General features: G+C 41.8%; 1 pseudogene across 1 annotated transcript in view; it reads left to right on the forward strand.

The window, feature by feature from the left end:
- The first annotated feature begins 829 nt into the window (after positions 1-829).
- The window catches only part of LOC309831478 (large ribosomal subunit protein eL6-like), a 75718-nt pseudogene continuing 61472 nt past the window's right edge, over positions 830-15075 (forward strand). Inside the window, exon 1 of the transcript in view lies at positions 830-1552. The product of the transcript in view is annotated as a large ribosomal subunit protein eL6-like (transcript). The remainder of the gene's footprint in view (positions 1553-15075) is intronic.

Raw genomic sequence — 15075 nt, forward strand, 5'->3', positions numbered from 1 at the left:
AACCCACTCTGGGGCTTAAAGCAGAAAAAAAACCAACAACAACAACAACAGAGATGATATGGCTTCACCTGTGCAATCACCCCTCTCACTCCCCCACCTAAATAAGAACCTCACAAACTTAACTACATTCAGGGCCACATAACCATGTGTTTTCTCTGTCTCACGCTCCCTGATGCTGATCGCCATCCCATACTCACCTGACCTGTTGTGTGGTAAAGGGGGCAGGAGGGGAATGCAGGGGATATTGGAGGAAGGGAGGGGAGAAGAAGCGAGAGAGACGTAGGGCTATCAGCAGAAGGGAGCAGTTACCCACCCAAAATTCAAGAAGCGGAGTGAGAGTCGAGACCAGAATGGGAGCTCTCATGCCCCAGACTGCAGGCCCACAGCCCTGGCTTTTCCTATCTCTGCTCTTCTAGAGGCTAATCCCCTTTTTTCCAGAAACCTCCTCCCCACATGCCCAGACAGTCATGGAATCTTCCTTCTGTATCTGAGGCCAATTCACTCCTATTTAACTCATTAAATATGAGTTAATATTTAATTAATTCAAATTAAACTCATTAATTCATTCATATTAAACTCATGTTTCCATTATACTTACAGCAGAGAGTTATCCTTATATTTTTTCTGCTTCAAAGTCTTTCTGTTGACCCTTTTATGTTCTGTTTTATATAGATAGATAGATAGATTCCTGTTACATATAGAAAGTTAGATAAAGATATATAAATAGAGATATAAAGAGAGATTGAGATAAATTTTTTAAAGTTTTTCGGTGGCCATAAATGTTCTAAGTGTCAAAACATACTATTCTGGCTCTTTCCCATCTTGCAAGATGGTGGATGAAAAAACAGAGAAGCTGGATATAAGGAGAAGAAACCTGAAGCCAAGAAGGCTGATGCCAGGGCAAGGTTAAGAAGCGTAACCTCAAGGCCAAAAAAAACACCTCAGAAGGGGAAACCCCACCACAACCAAAACCCCATCCTAGTCAGCGGAATTGGAAGCTTTTCCCCATCTGCTATGTGTTCCAGCAAGGCCATGGCGAAGAGGAAGTCACCTGCAGCTACATTTAAGGTTGAAAAGAAAGAGACATTTCTTGCTTGGGGGTGACAGAAATGGTGGGACCTGAGTGGCTAAGCGTCACAGAATGCCTGGATACTGTTCTACTGAAGATGTGCCTTGAAAGCTCTCGAGCCACCAAAGAAAACCTTTCCGTCAGATGTAAGGAAGCTGCGAGCTAGCATCACTCCCAGCACCGTTGGGAGCAACCTCACTGGGTGCCACAGAGGCATGGCGGTGGTTTTCCTGAAGCAGCTGAGCAGTAGCACGCTGCTTGTGACTGGACCTCTCGTCCTCAATCGAGTTCCTCTGCTAGAACACACCAGAAATTTGTCATCTCCACCAAAACTGGTAAGTGGTGTGGAAATCCCAAAACATCTCCCTGAGGCTTATTTCAGGAAGAAGAAGCTTCGTAAAGCCCAGACACCAGGAAGGTAAGACCTTCGACGCAGAGAAAGGGAAATCCAAGCTTACAGAGCACAGCAAGATTGACCTGAGAGTCCTGGACTCAAAAACTCTGCGAAGAAATCAAAGTTGTTCCTCAGCTCTAGGGCTACCTCTATTCTGTTTTCTCTCACAAATTGGTGTTCTAAATTTCTTACAAAGAACCTAATTAAATAACTGATACATTTCCCCCCAAAATATAATTCTGGTTGGTGTAGGTATTACGTTTATCACAAGTATAAAGCTAGTCAACATAATTATAAATTGTGTAGATAATTATTAAATATATACAATGTATCAGAAATGAATCTCTTAATGAATTCAATGACCCTGTTTTGTATCCCAATTAATTCATGTATCTATGATTTGATAGTACTTAATGCTAAATTATGACAGTTTTCAGAGTCGATTCTTTTTCTAATTTTTCATTTTTAGAGAGGTAAGAGAAACTGCTTGTTTTATCCACCTAAATAAATAGAGGAAAGGAAAGTTTTGTTATAGCAATGACACTAAATGCTAGTCTCCTTTCCAGTTATACGTCAAAATAACAAAGTGATCCATCATCAAAAATAATTTTTAATGCCCTGCCGCTGACAGCTTACTTAGGGCCTCCTTCAATTTTGCTGAAAGCCGAGAACCAGAGACCAATTGCCTCGAGAACAGATTTTGTTTTTATTCCACATAAGAGTCTTTTACTTTTTCAACACCAAGGTTTTTTGAGGTCTTTTATTTTTTTGAGTTTTCTAATTGAGTTATTTTATCTTTTTCAGTTATATTTTGAGTTATTCCTTGTTTTATCCCCCAAGTGATTTTTACACCCTAGGACAAGGTACCCTAGCAAGATTCACTAGGAGATAAGTTTGCCTTTATTCATAAAGAGGTAGAAAAGGTAAATAAGTACTACCAAAATACTGGCCATTGGGTTGATCCATTTTAGGAGAGCACAAAGCAAGATGATTCTCTTAACAGTACATGTGCCCGCATACCCCTTAGAAAGTCTTGATGCTATCCAGGAATGTGCGCATCCCAATTTGAATGTCACTCGACTAAAGACCCCACATGATCTAGTCCCTACCTACTTTCCAGTCTCTATTCAAATCCTTCTCTTGCTCATGTTTTTAGTTCCTCTGGTTTATTGATGTGATATTCCTGCTGCCTGAAAGCTATTTTCTCAGACATCATCTCTGACTATCCAATATATAATAGGTTTCCCAGTTTCTCTCTCTCTCTCATAGTTCTCTTTCCTAACATTTAATCACAAACTGCCATCAGATATTTATTTGTAGTTATTTAAGTAGCCCGCTAGACCAGTGCCTAATGTGGTCCCCTACCAGAACCTTTAGCATTAATTGAGAACTGGATAGAAATGCAAATTCCCAGGCCCCACCCCAGACGCAGTGAATGAGAAACTCTGAAGCAATCTGTATTTTATTAAGTCTCCCAGGTATTTCTGATGCTGCTAAAGTTTGAGAACCACTGTACTGGGTCATAATCCCCATGAAGAAAGAGTCTATGACAGTTTTCTTCATCACTATATACCCAGGCCTTTGCCCAGTGTCTGGAACATAAGAGATGCTCCATAAATACATATTGTTGAATAAACTCAAATAAGACAAAAGCTTGCCCACAATAAGAAATACATTTATTAAATATATGGAAATAGGGACTTCCCTGGTGGCACAGTAGTTAAGAATCTGCCTGCCAGGGCTTCCCTGGTGGCACAGTGGTTGAGAGTCCGCCTGCCAATGCAGGGGACATGGGTTTGTGCCCCGGTCCGGGAAGATCCCACATGCCGCAGAGCGGCTGGGTCCGTGAGCCATGGCTGCTGGGCCTGCGCGTCCGGAGCCTGTGCTCTGCAACAGGAGAGGCCACAACAGTGAGAGGCCCGCGTAACGCAAAAAAAAAAAAAAAAAAAAGACTCTGCCTGCCAATGCAGGGAACACGGGTTCGAGCCCTGGTCTGGGTAGATCCCGCATGCCACGGAGCAACTAAGCCCGTGAGCAACAACTACTGAGCCTGCGCTCTAGAGCCTGCAAGCCACAACTGCTGAGCCCACATGCCACAACTACTGAAGCCCGCATGCCTAGAGCCCGTGCTCCACAACAAGAGAAGCCACCGCAATGAGAACCCTGCACACCACAACGAAGAGTAGCTCCTGCTCGTTGCAGCTAGAGAAAGCCTGTGCGCAGCAACGAAGACCCAACACAGCCCAAAATAAATAAATAAATATTTTAACATATATATATATGGAAATATATACACACACACACATATATATGTATATATGTGTGTGTGTGTGTGTATATATATATATATATACACATTTCACAAAATAATACCTTTACTACATGCCATGGACTCCAAACATTCTCTATCCTATTTGTTTTATTTATTTTCCTCCTTTTGTTCTGGTAAGAGGACCCCCAAATTTATTTCATCCTCTGCTAATGGGTCTTATGTGCAGTTTGAAAACCCTAGTCACTAAGGTTGTTCTAAAGAAACCCACACTTATGGCCTTGTTCCTCTTTTAATCTGGAATTCCCTTCCCTCCCATCTCCTCACACCCAAGTCGCACTGATTCTTCAAGGCCCACCTGTCAGAGTGGATTTCTCTGTTGTGAAGGTAATCTTTCCCTCTTTTAAATTCCCACCATATTTTCTCTGCACTCAGCTTATGTCTTTTCTTACTTGTTTCTTTTAATATACTGTTTATGGAGTATCACTTTTCCTATTAAAGTTCATCCTTCAGAGCAGAATCTATATCTGATTCATCTTTGGACTCTTCCCAGAATTTAGCATATAAATTCCAATGTTTCCTAAGTAAACTAGACCTTCAAGGTTCCAGGGCAAAATATTTCTAATAGAAGTGGGATTTCAATGGGTGGCTGAGAGAGGGAGGGCAGGTGAGAAAAAAGGAAGCATATGGGCAAAGTGCCCGTGACAGAAAAGGAAGGCACACGTAGGGTGTGTTATGTGTGTCGTGGAGCAAAGGCGGGAAAGGCGGGTGTGGTCAGACGGCAGAGCAGACTTTTCTGCAAGGAAAGGAGAACCATCACAGGTCTATGGCTGTTTTCTGTTTTTCTGCTTTTAAATGACAATTTTGGTGGCAAGATGTAAGCGATATAAGGGTGCAGAGGCTATGAACATGTGCCTCTCGGACCTCCTGCATATTCCAGCACATTCAGCGGCCCCCAGCTGCTGCCCCTGTGGACCCACCACCGTGTTCATGCTGAGGACACTATTTCCCGGCTGCCCCCAGCCAATCACTGGAGGAAGTAGCACTGACCCTTTCCTGTGAGACATGGGACTCCTTCGACTTTGGCTCAAGGACTCCCACTACTTGGGCGCAATTCTTTGAAAACAACTCACTGCAGTGTGAGCCTTCCCATGCCGTCTCCTCCTTTCTTCCAGCCAGATCTGCACTGCAGGGTGACATTCTCCCCACCATCCCTGCCTCCTCACGTTAATCCTTCCCAAGCATTTCCCCTAAAATATCTCCTACACTGCTAATCCTGTCTTGGTGGCCACTTCTCTGGGGATATGAACCAACTGCAGAGGCGGAGATAAGATCAGAAAGGAGGTAAGAGGCAAAGAGGTAAGATGGACATGCCTGGGCATTAAAATACACATATGCCTGAAAATATACCTACGTGTTCATTAATGTATACATACAGATACTGAACTACAATAGACACTCAAACTTACTGAAATTACCAAAACTGAAGGAAGGAAGAGTTCACCTAGGAAGCCACTGTTAGGAAAAAAAAGGCAGATCTTTCATCAAACCGCATTTCTGAGTAGGCATAAATCTATCTAAGGTCAGCTAACACGAGACAATCTTTCACAAAATGTGAGATGCCCTGCTGACCAGAACTCTCTCGCCCTATCACGTGCTGCCAGAGAAGATTGGACCACAAAATACAAGCAGATGTCAACACTTTCACCTTCCACTTTCTAAATATCGCTGATTGGGCCAAGTTTCATTTCACTTATTGGGCCACTTTCCATGTTAGGGGAGAAGGGTTGAGAAAGGGCGGAAGAAAGCATTAGGATTCAAGTTTCATATCTGCTAAAGTAAACTGATGTTGCTTACTGCTGGGTTTCAAGAGAAAAGCTTCCCTAAATGAGGCAACAGTTGTTCAGAGGAACACATAGACTTGAGGTAGGCAAATGTTTTCTGTAAAGGGCCAGATAGTAAATATTTTTGCTTCTATGGGTCATGAGGTCTCTGCTGCACCTACTACTCTGCTGTTACAGCCCAAAAGCAGCCATTGACAATACAGAAATCACCGTGTGGCTGCATTCCAATAAAACTTTATTTACAAAAACAGACAGTGGGCCAGATTTGGCCCATGGACCATCATTTGCCAACCCCTGATATAGAGCACTAGGACTGTTTCCCCAAAATACCCTCTTCTGGTTTGGATGTGGATACTCCACCTGCTTTCTAATCTTTTATCTACTTACTACAAAAGGCACACAATTAAAATCTAGTTGAAAATGATCAGCTATATTAAACACCAATGCTAATAAGGGAAATGACTATGAAACAAGCTCTGGTCTGGAGGAAAGGAGGCAAAATCGTCATCAGACTTCAACCTGAAGTTACTTTTATCTACCGGACCATTGGTTCTCAAAGTGTGGTCCTTTTTGTTTTGTTTTGTTTTGTTTTTTTGCTTGTTTGTTTTTGCGGTACACGGGCCTCTCACTGTTGTGGCCTCTCCCGTTGCGGAGCACAGGATCCGGATGCGCAGGCTCAGTGGCCATGGCTCATGGGCCCAGCTGCTCTGCGGCATGTGGGATCTTCCCGGACCGGGGCACAAACCCGTGTCCCCTGCATCGGCAGGCGGACTCTCAACCACTGCGCCACCAGGGAAGCCCCAAAGTGTGGTCCTTGTACCAACAGTACCAGCTGTGCCAGGGAAACTGTTAGAAGTAAAAAATTCCTGAGCCCTGTCCCAGACCTACTGAATCAGAATATATGAGTGGGATCCAATGTTTTAACAAGCCCTCCAAGTTATTCCGATGCAAGGTCAAGCTTGAGAAGCATGGAGCTATGTCTGAAGCTGCCTGTGCCTCAAATTCTCCAGCAGCAAAGTAAGGATGTTGAAATCTTGTTATTTTCCCCTATCGCTAAGGTCACAGAGATTGCCAGGACCTGGCTGATACACACTTAAAGTGGTTCACTGAAGCCTATTAGTGTTTAAGTCAGAATACATGTTCTTTTCTTCTTCTTTGAATTTGGATCATCTGCCATTTAGAAGAAAAGATGATTCAGTTCTAAATCAAGTATATATTCGTAAAGATTTTCTTCAGCTTGATTTGTATATTGATCAATAGAGTCCCTAGAATTGTAGAGGTAAGATATATAACTTGTAATGGGGATCAGAACCCATTGGCCGAAGCCAAGATTTGTGTACCACAGGTGTGTGGAATTAGGTAATACCCAAACCCTTCCTAAGTACCTCTTTGCAGCCCTAACTTACATGGGGACCAAGGAGAATCCTGGGGGAAGTCTCAAGCCTATCTATGACTGGGCATCGGATATTCAGAGACCTATCTGGGAGACTTGGTGGGGTACACGGGGAATGGAAATGAAGAATGAGAGGGGAACAGAAGCCAGATTTCAAGTCTCCCCCTTCCCCACTTGCACACACACACCAAAGTAAAACTGACCATTACTAATGGAAAGTCATCTGACCAACTGGATATGGCCCTTTAGAATGCCCCTTGGAGCCTAAACAGCTGAGCAGAGTCAGGTTCTGGGTGCGGCATGGCGTATGAGCAATTTCCCCGCAGCTCTCCTAGAGGCACACGTGCACTTAGGGATACACAGTGCCTGGGTTCACTAGGCTTGTACATGGAAAAGGCAGGCTCACTAGGGGACTTCCCTGGCGGTCCAGTGGTTAAGACTCTGTGCTTCCACTGCAGGGGGCACAGCTTCTATCCACACACGCCATGCAGCCAATAATAATAACTAAAATTAAAAACTTTATAAAAGCTCAATAAGTTCTATAATGTTCCAAGTTCTATAATGTTCCATGGGTCCGAGAGATTCGATCCCTGGTCGGGGAACTAAGATCTGGGCAGCCAAAAAAATAAGTAAAAAGTTTTAAAAAGCAGGCTCACTGGGCTTCCCTGGTGGCGCAGTGGTTGAGAATCCGCCTGCCAATGCAGGGGACACGGGTTCGAGCCCTGGTCTGGGAAGATCCCACATGCCGCGGAGCAACTGGGCCCGTAAGCCACAACTACTGAGCCTGCGCGTCTGGAGCCTGTGCTCCACAACAGGAGAGCCCGCGATAGTGAGAAGCCCGCGCACCGCGATGAAGAGTGGCCCCCGCTTGCCACACTAGAGAAAGCCGTCGCACAGAAACGAAGACCCAACACAGCAAAAATAAATAAATAAATAAATTTAAAAAAAAAAAAAGCAGGCTCACTAAGTTCTATAATGTTCCAAGTTCTATAATGAGGCACTGGCAGCACAGCAGAGGCCAGGAGTTTTGCAGTCAGGAGCACCACAAGAGCTTTTATTAGGCACCTTTTGGGGACTTCCTCAACACCTGTAGAAGTCTATGCGAGGTCCTGGAGTTCCCAAGTGAGCCAGCTGGAGCCTGGATGCAGCAAGATTCTGGTAACCATGTTAATGTAGTTTCATGGTACCCATAAGATGGTGAGGCTGGGGGATATCTGACACCCTTTGGGTCCTGTATCAGATACACTCTGCCTCACCTTTCATTTATTCCAACAGTCACTACAGTGACTGGTTTTGCACAGACTCCAACAAGCCTCACCCAGGTGTAACCCAAAGGGCCTCTACTCCAGCAAGCCTCTTGCCTCCCACCCCGGGGCTTCTCTGTTGAGACTGGGGAGAGGGGCAATTAATATGCACGGGGTGAAGCTTTGACCAGTGGGGATAGGAACTCATCAGTGAATATTTCCATCCGCTTCCCACCACCACCACCAAATGGAAGGCTCTGAAACCCATTTCATTCAGCTCATCAGGAAGACCTGGGGAATCAAGTAACCAGTCGCCCACCGTTGTGGTTGACTCTGTACAGCAGGCTTGTTTCGGGTCTCCCACTTTCTTTGCTTTGCAACCCTGTCCATTCCTGGTGATTCCTGGATCACACTCCCCACATGAATATTCGCACTTGAACCTATGGTTCAGCCTCTCCTTTCTGAGGAGTCCAGGCTAAGACAGGAATGTTTCATTTTCACGTGACTTTAAAGTAATAATACATTTGTGGTCAGTATAGGGCTTGTCGATCTTTCAAGACAAACAAATGGTACTATTTTCTATGATTTACAATAGTGTAATAATTTCATTACATTCCTCTAGCAAATATATATTGAATAATCCTCATCTATTTCCTTAGATTCCTAATCTTGCATTTCCAACGTACAACGTACAGTGAGCCTTCCCATGCCGTCTCCTCCTTTCTTCCAGCCAGATCTGCACTGCAGGGTGATGTTCTCCCCACCACCCCTGCCTCCTTTTTTTAAAAAAGCTAAATATAACCACAGGCCAGAACTCTAAGAATTCATTAAACAATACTCTAGTGACCTGAAACAGCAGTATCAAACAAGTTGTGAAACAGACTCAAGATAGATGATGAGGAGAAATATAAGCAGAAAGAAGACACAAAAATGACAGTCTTAGTTTCAGCAAAGAGAATGAGCAACTGAAGACTCCCCTTCTGCAGCTACAATGCTGCAGAAATCATTTCTAAAAACCAAGGGTAAAATCATCATTTTCTAAAAACCAAGGGTAAAAATGTCTTCACTCATATTTAATTTCCTAGTCTAGCCTGCCCCTCCCTCACACCACCCCCATCCTCCCACTAAGGGACTTTTGCTTCTCTGAACTGGCGGTTGCCGCTTTATTCTGTTTTCTGTTTCAGGCTTTAAAACTCTCAAAGATCATTTAGATTGCAGGCAAAATTCAAGGAGAATACTTTTATTAAGGGACAGAAAATAAAGCAAATGCAGCTAAGATTTTCAAAATAATCCGTAGGTTAAAACACTTCAATACTTATTTAAAAAACAAATTCTTGGAACATGAAGGTTGAGGATAGGGAGAAATTCCCATTTTAGATACTCTTTAATCCAAAATGGAAAAGGATGCAGGTGTGGATTGATTTTTCCACCTGTGGTTATCAATTTTAATGTCTTGGGCATCAGTGGAAAAATAACCTTCCTTCTTTGTCATAGCTGGCACATGGAGCACCTCACAGATCGCCTCAAAGACCCCTAATGCTGCCGGGCACCCCATACCATCAACCTTCAATCCTCTGCTGCCTCTGCCCAAGACCTCACCAGGTGCGAATCAGTTTTAATTCCAGAAAATATTCTTCTGGAATAATTCTTCTTCAAAGATAAAACTTTAAGTGCTATTAAACATACCCCTCGGGACTTTTGTCATCATTAGGACAAATTCTCAACCCTTGAAGCTCTCAGGGATTGCATCCCTAAGGATAGCGTAGGCTGGCCATCTGGTCCTTTGGCCTTGAACAACCTTGTTTTGATGACATCGCATTTTGATCACAGTGATGCAATCACCCTATAAAAAAGTACCACTTTGATATTATTTCAATAAAAGGATCAAATAATTTACTGAATAAATGATTTTGTTGAACTCAAGTTACATGAACACTTCTTTCAAACTCACCTTCTCTGCCCTCACAAATGTCTCTAGTAGTAACCCAGGACCCACACAGATGTGCTAGGGAAGGAAACCTCAGCTCATTGGATTTTTCCCAGCAAAATGAAATGGCCAAAATAAATAAACCACCTACATAATCAAAAGAACACATAATACTATATTTCTCAGCTCTCAAACGTGGCTATGTTCTGGCTAACAAAATATAAACATTATAAATGTTTCCATTTTTTCCTAAGTTTATCTATAAATACAATACGATCCCCATAAAATTCCTTCATTTTTTTTCCCCTAGAGCTAGACAAATTGATTATAAAATTATTGGTTCTTCTGGGACAGGTCATTAAAAGAAGCTTTTATCCCTTTCCTCCTTCCTACTGTTAAAAGTGAGACGGCTGAAGCTGAAGCAGCATCTCAGGCCATGAGCGGTCTTGCAGATGAATGCCACATGCTAGGATGGTGGACCAGAAAGACAGAAAGAGCTTAAGCAACTGATGATATTAGAACCACCATACCAACAGTGAACTCCTACATTCAACCTTCTTTTACCAGAGAAAACAAATTCTTTTCAAACACATTAAGGCACTCTGCTGGGTTTTTATTAACTTTAGCTAAACCTAGTTCTACCCGATACAATATACCATTGGCCAAGCAGCCAGCTGGTAGCACACATGATTCAAAATAAGTTCAGCGTTTCTGATGTCCCCCACAAAATAATAAGATGTAATGATAAATGGATAGAGGAATGGAGAGAGGTAGACAGATACACGATAAAGTAAATGTGGCAAAATACTAATGTGGAATATAGATGGTGGGTATACGCGCATTCACTATATAATTCCTTCAGCAATTCATAATAAAATGCTGAAAATCCTACTGACAAGCCATCAGTACCATTTATTATGCTTTTAAAAGATATCCCTCGTAAGGAGGAGTTTTGTAGCTTCTTTTCTCTCACGAACAAGGCCCCTTCTCTTCCTGTTCTATAAACACTATTGTGGCCTTAAAGTCTTAAAAAATAGAACTGGAAGTACTGCCAATGGGACAAACTGGGTGCAAGTAAAAATTTTAAAGGCTGTATAAACAGAGATCCATCTGGAAACATGTTTTCTCCATCAGCACAGTAAAAGCTAGAACAGAATTTCCTGATATAGATGTACTGTTTGACTCTCTGCAGATCCCACTGGGTACAAGAGAGAGGCCTCTTGCTCTTTAATTTAAAAGTAACTTTCACTCATAAAACGAGGCTAAGAATGTTAGAATTTCAACTCAGCTGAGCTCAGCACTGGGCAACATCCTTTTCTTCGCCTGTTAACTGTCCCTTCTCTTTCCCCATCATCACAGGGACATGACTAAGGAGATAGAATTTCAGCTTGGTCTTCTGATCAACTTGAAGCATTTCTGTTGAGAGAGTAACAACTGTGGTGTTGGATCTTTTCCCATTGGTCTGTATCCTAAGCAAAGCAAGATTGGAAATGACTGCTGAACAATTCCTGGCAAGAATTCTAAAGTTTGCAGAAGCATTGCCTGCAAACTGTCAATATAGAAGAAAAAGTCTTTTCCTATTCTCCAAGATGCAGTAAAAATAGTAAGAATGTGAATCGGGGTTGCTGAAAACAATGCCAAAACACTGATTTGGACTATCATGTCTACTAAAAGAATCTATTCATTGGGACTAAAATGCCTTCAGAAAACGGTACAAATTTAATTCCAGAGAATTTAGCTCAGAACTCATCCAACGGTATTCATTTATTATATTTATTGAGGGATATGAGAGTAGACACTGAGCAAACTGAAGAACATAGATTCACATTGTAATCCCACAGAGTCACTTGCTTATGACTTACTGAAAATTTCTGCTTTCAAATCAACATTTTCCAAATTTGATCTCATCTCAGAAAGAATGCTCTTACAAAGCCTGGAGAAAACATCCTTAGCTGTGTTTAAATTATTCAGGGATGAAAAAGAATACAATTTACAGATATACTTAATTTTGGTAGAAAATCACCCACGCTACACGGCGTTTTATAGCATGGTCTTCTGGGAGAGAAACAAAGGCTGGAGAAGTTAAGACATTATAGACATTGTCAATATAAGGCAGAATATTAAGCACTTTACATGGCTTATCACCCCTGATCCTCACAAAATCTTGTAAGACAGGGATGGTTATTCTTCCCATTTTATAGATGAAGAAACAGAGGCTTAGAAATGTTTACCCAAGGTCACCTCTCAGTAAGTGGTGGAGCCAACAATGGGACCCAAGTCTGTCTGATGCCAGAGTCTGGTTTCTTAACCGTCATCTGGTATTGCTGTGACCCTTGAAAGTCAAGTGTCCCACAGAACACTCAGTGAAAGAGGGAGGGAGGAGGAGGGAAAAAGGAAGGAGGGACGAAGGGAAGAGAAAAATCTGTCTAACATATAGGTTGGGAATATTGTAAAAGAAGCATTTAGAGGTTACAGATACGAAGTATTTCACATCAAATCTGGATGATTTCTTTGCTTCTTGCTTACTTTTTCATTCTTCATTTCCTCCTTGTTTCATTTCTTCTGGTAAAATTTTTTTAAAAAGAGGAGCAGTACTTATATCTTAATCAATTGTGAAATTGATTCATTGTAAACTACCTCTTCCTCCCTTCCATTTTGTCCAAATATTTATTAAACACCACTGTGTGCCAGACCCTGTCATTTCTATTCTACCTTCACTATAAAATAAATCCAATTTAATTTGCTTTTATTAATTAAGAGGAAAAAATATTTTAATTCTTGACACAGACTAAGACCATGAGGCACTAAACCAAAAGGCAACAAACGAACCGTCAGAATATTAAAAGTGTTGACATGAAAGAACTGGATGAAGCCTCATGTTCATCAACCAGACCAGATGTCCAGCTTGAGTGACTACTTTCCATGACCTTCACCATGAAAGACATGCAACCACTACTGATATTAAGGCCACTTGAGAAGGGCATTTTGTGGGAAGGAAAACAGATAAAGAGAGTGGATAGGAACCAGAGAACCAATGACCGTAGATGAGAAGAATTGAGAATACCTCATTTTCACTTTGTTTATGGCCTGGTGGCTCTGTGAGTTATGAGAAAATAGTCAAAACCTTGTCTATCCTGTTCACCATTGTAGACACAGCACTTGGCACTCTACGAGGAATACAGTAGGCACTCAATTTTAAAAATTGGTTAAATAGACAAATTAGTTTATGAATAAGCCAGAAAATGACAAAGAAGCAGTGACTCTGATAAACAACAAGGTCCTACTGTATAGCCCAGGGAACTATATTCAATATTCTATATCCAATTTCCATAATGGAAAAAAATATAAAAAAGAATGTATATATATATATATATGTATAACTGAATCACTGTGCTGTACAGCAGAAATTAACACAACATTGTAAATCAACTATAATTCAATTAAATAAATAAATAAAAGCAGTAACTTTATTGTCTCTGTTATTTGACACAAAAGGGAGAGCCATTCATCCAGAAAATGTTGACGTCTCTATATCCAATTTATGTACATCCAGAAATCTGACAGCCTAGAAAATCTATTATGAATCTGTATCTCACAGTGACCACACCACAGTAATCTATAACTCTAATATAAGATACAGTCATAGATAAGAGATATAGAAAGGCAGCACATGGAGGGAATGACTCACTTCCTTACTTCTAAACCTGTTTGGTTTCATAAAGAGATTTAGTAATCCTCAAGATATGTCACAACCCTGAGGGAACCTTCCTCTTGGAAAGATCACCTTGTTGGTTTCTGTTAAATGACCCCATCGACCACTGCCTTCCAAGCACCCTGAATCAAGAAATGATTGTGAAATGTGGGGAAATCTCATTTAGCTCAAATCATAAGGCCCTAAAGCCCTCACCAATAGTCACTGATATTTAGTGTGATCAAGTGTAATAGGGAAAGCAAATATTCTGCTCAGTTTTCCTCACTGATGTCACCTGTTTCTCTTCCTACCTCAACCTAAGGGGGTCTTATTTAATAGAGTCGTAATAGTTCAGTGTAAAAAAAAATTAGAACACGTCAAAATGACAATGTATTTCAGTAGTCATTTTTATTCAAGCTTTTTGAGTCCCTCAGCACACATTTGTTCCCTGTCTTAACATCAATCCTCAGTAGCCATTGAGAGTAATCGCCCTGGAGCCACTCTGTCACAACTAGAGAAAAGTCAAGATATGACCCAAAGGAGCAAAAGAAGAGCAAGGCTCAATGGAAGTGAGAAAGCACATCTGAAAGGGACACAGAGTAGAGGAAGCTGGCATGGAACCCAGGGTCCCTGAGAAAAACAAATGGACTAGCAGAGCTAAAATGGGTTAAAAAGAATTTGAGTCTTGATGTGGTGATAACAGAGAATACTACTACCCAGATAAAACATGAAGAAAGCGGTATATAGATGCATAAGAGAAAAAAAGGAAGCAAAGAGACAAATTAAATACAGTGTCAGAGTAATCCAAACTTAGGTGATGGAGACCTTGGCTAGAGCTGTGGTCATAGAAAAGTCAAGAAGGGACCAGATTAAAGGCTCACCAGACTGTGTGTCCTGGTTGCTGCATGTTTCTGGCACCACCATGCACAACACATTTATGGTGAATGAGTGGAATGAAGAATGAGAAGAAGAAGAAAAGTGACAGGCTCAGTAGCTATAGGATGGCTCTAAGTATTTGCTTCAAAGGATAAGAAAAGGAGAAGTACCTGTGACAAGTTAGAGAAGCATAGCACTTGGCCATGGGATTGGTGTTAACAGTGGGAACTCCAAGTGGAGCTGCCCAACACGCAGTCAGCAATATAGAAATTCAGGCCATGGCAGAATCAGGACTGGAGATGGAAGTTTAGAGGTGCGATCTAATGGCTAGCAAGTAAGCGAGATCGTAAGAGAGAAGCCGAGGAAAA

The sequence above is a fragment of the Grampus griseus genome, assembly GCF_964374135.1.
Source record: "Grampus griseus genome assembly, chromosome: 13".
NCBI classification, from domain to species: domain Eukaryota; kingdom Metazoa; phylum Chordata; class Mammalia; order Artiodactyla; family Delphinidae; genus Grampus; species Grampus griseus.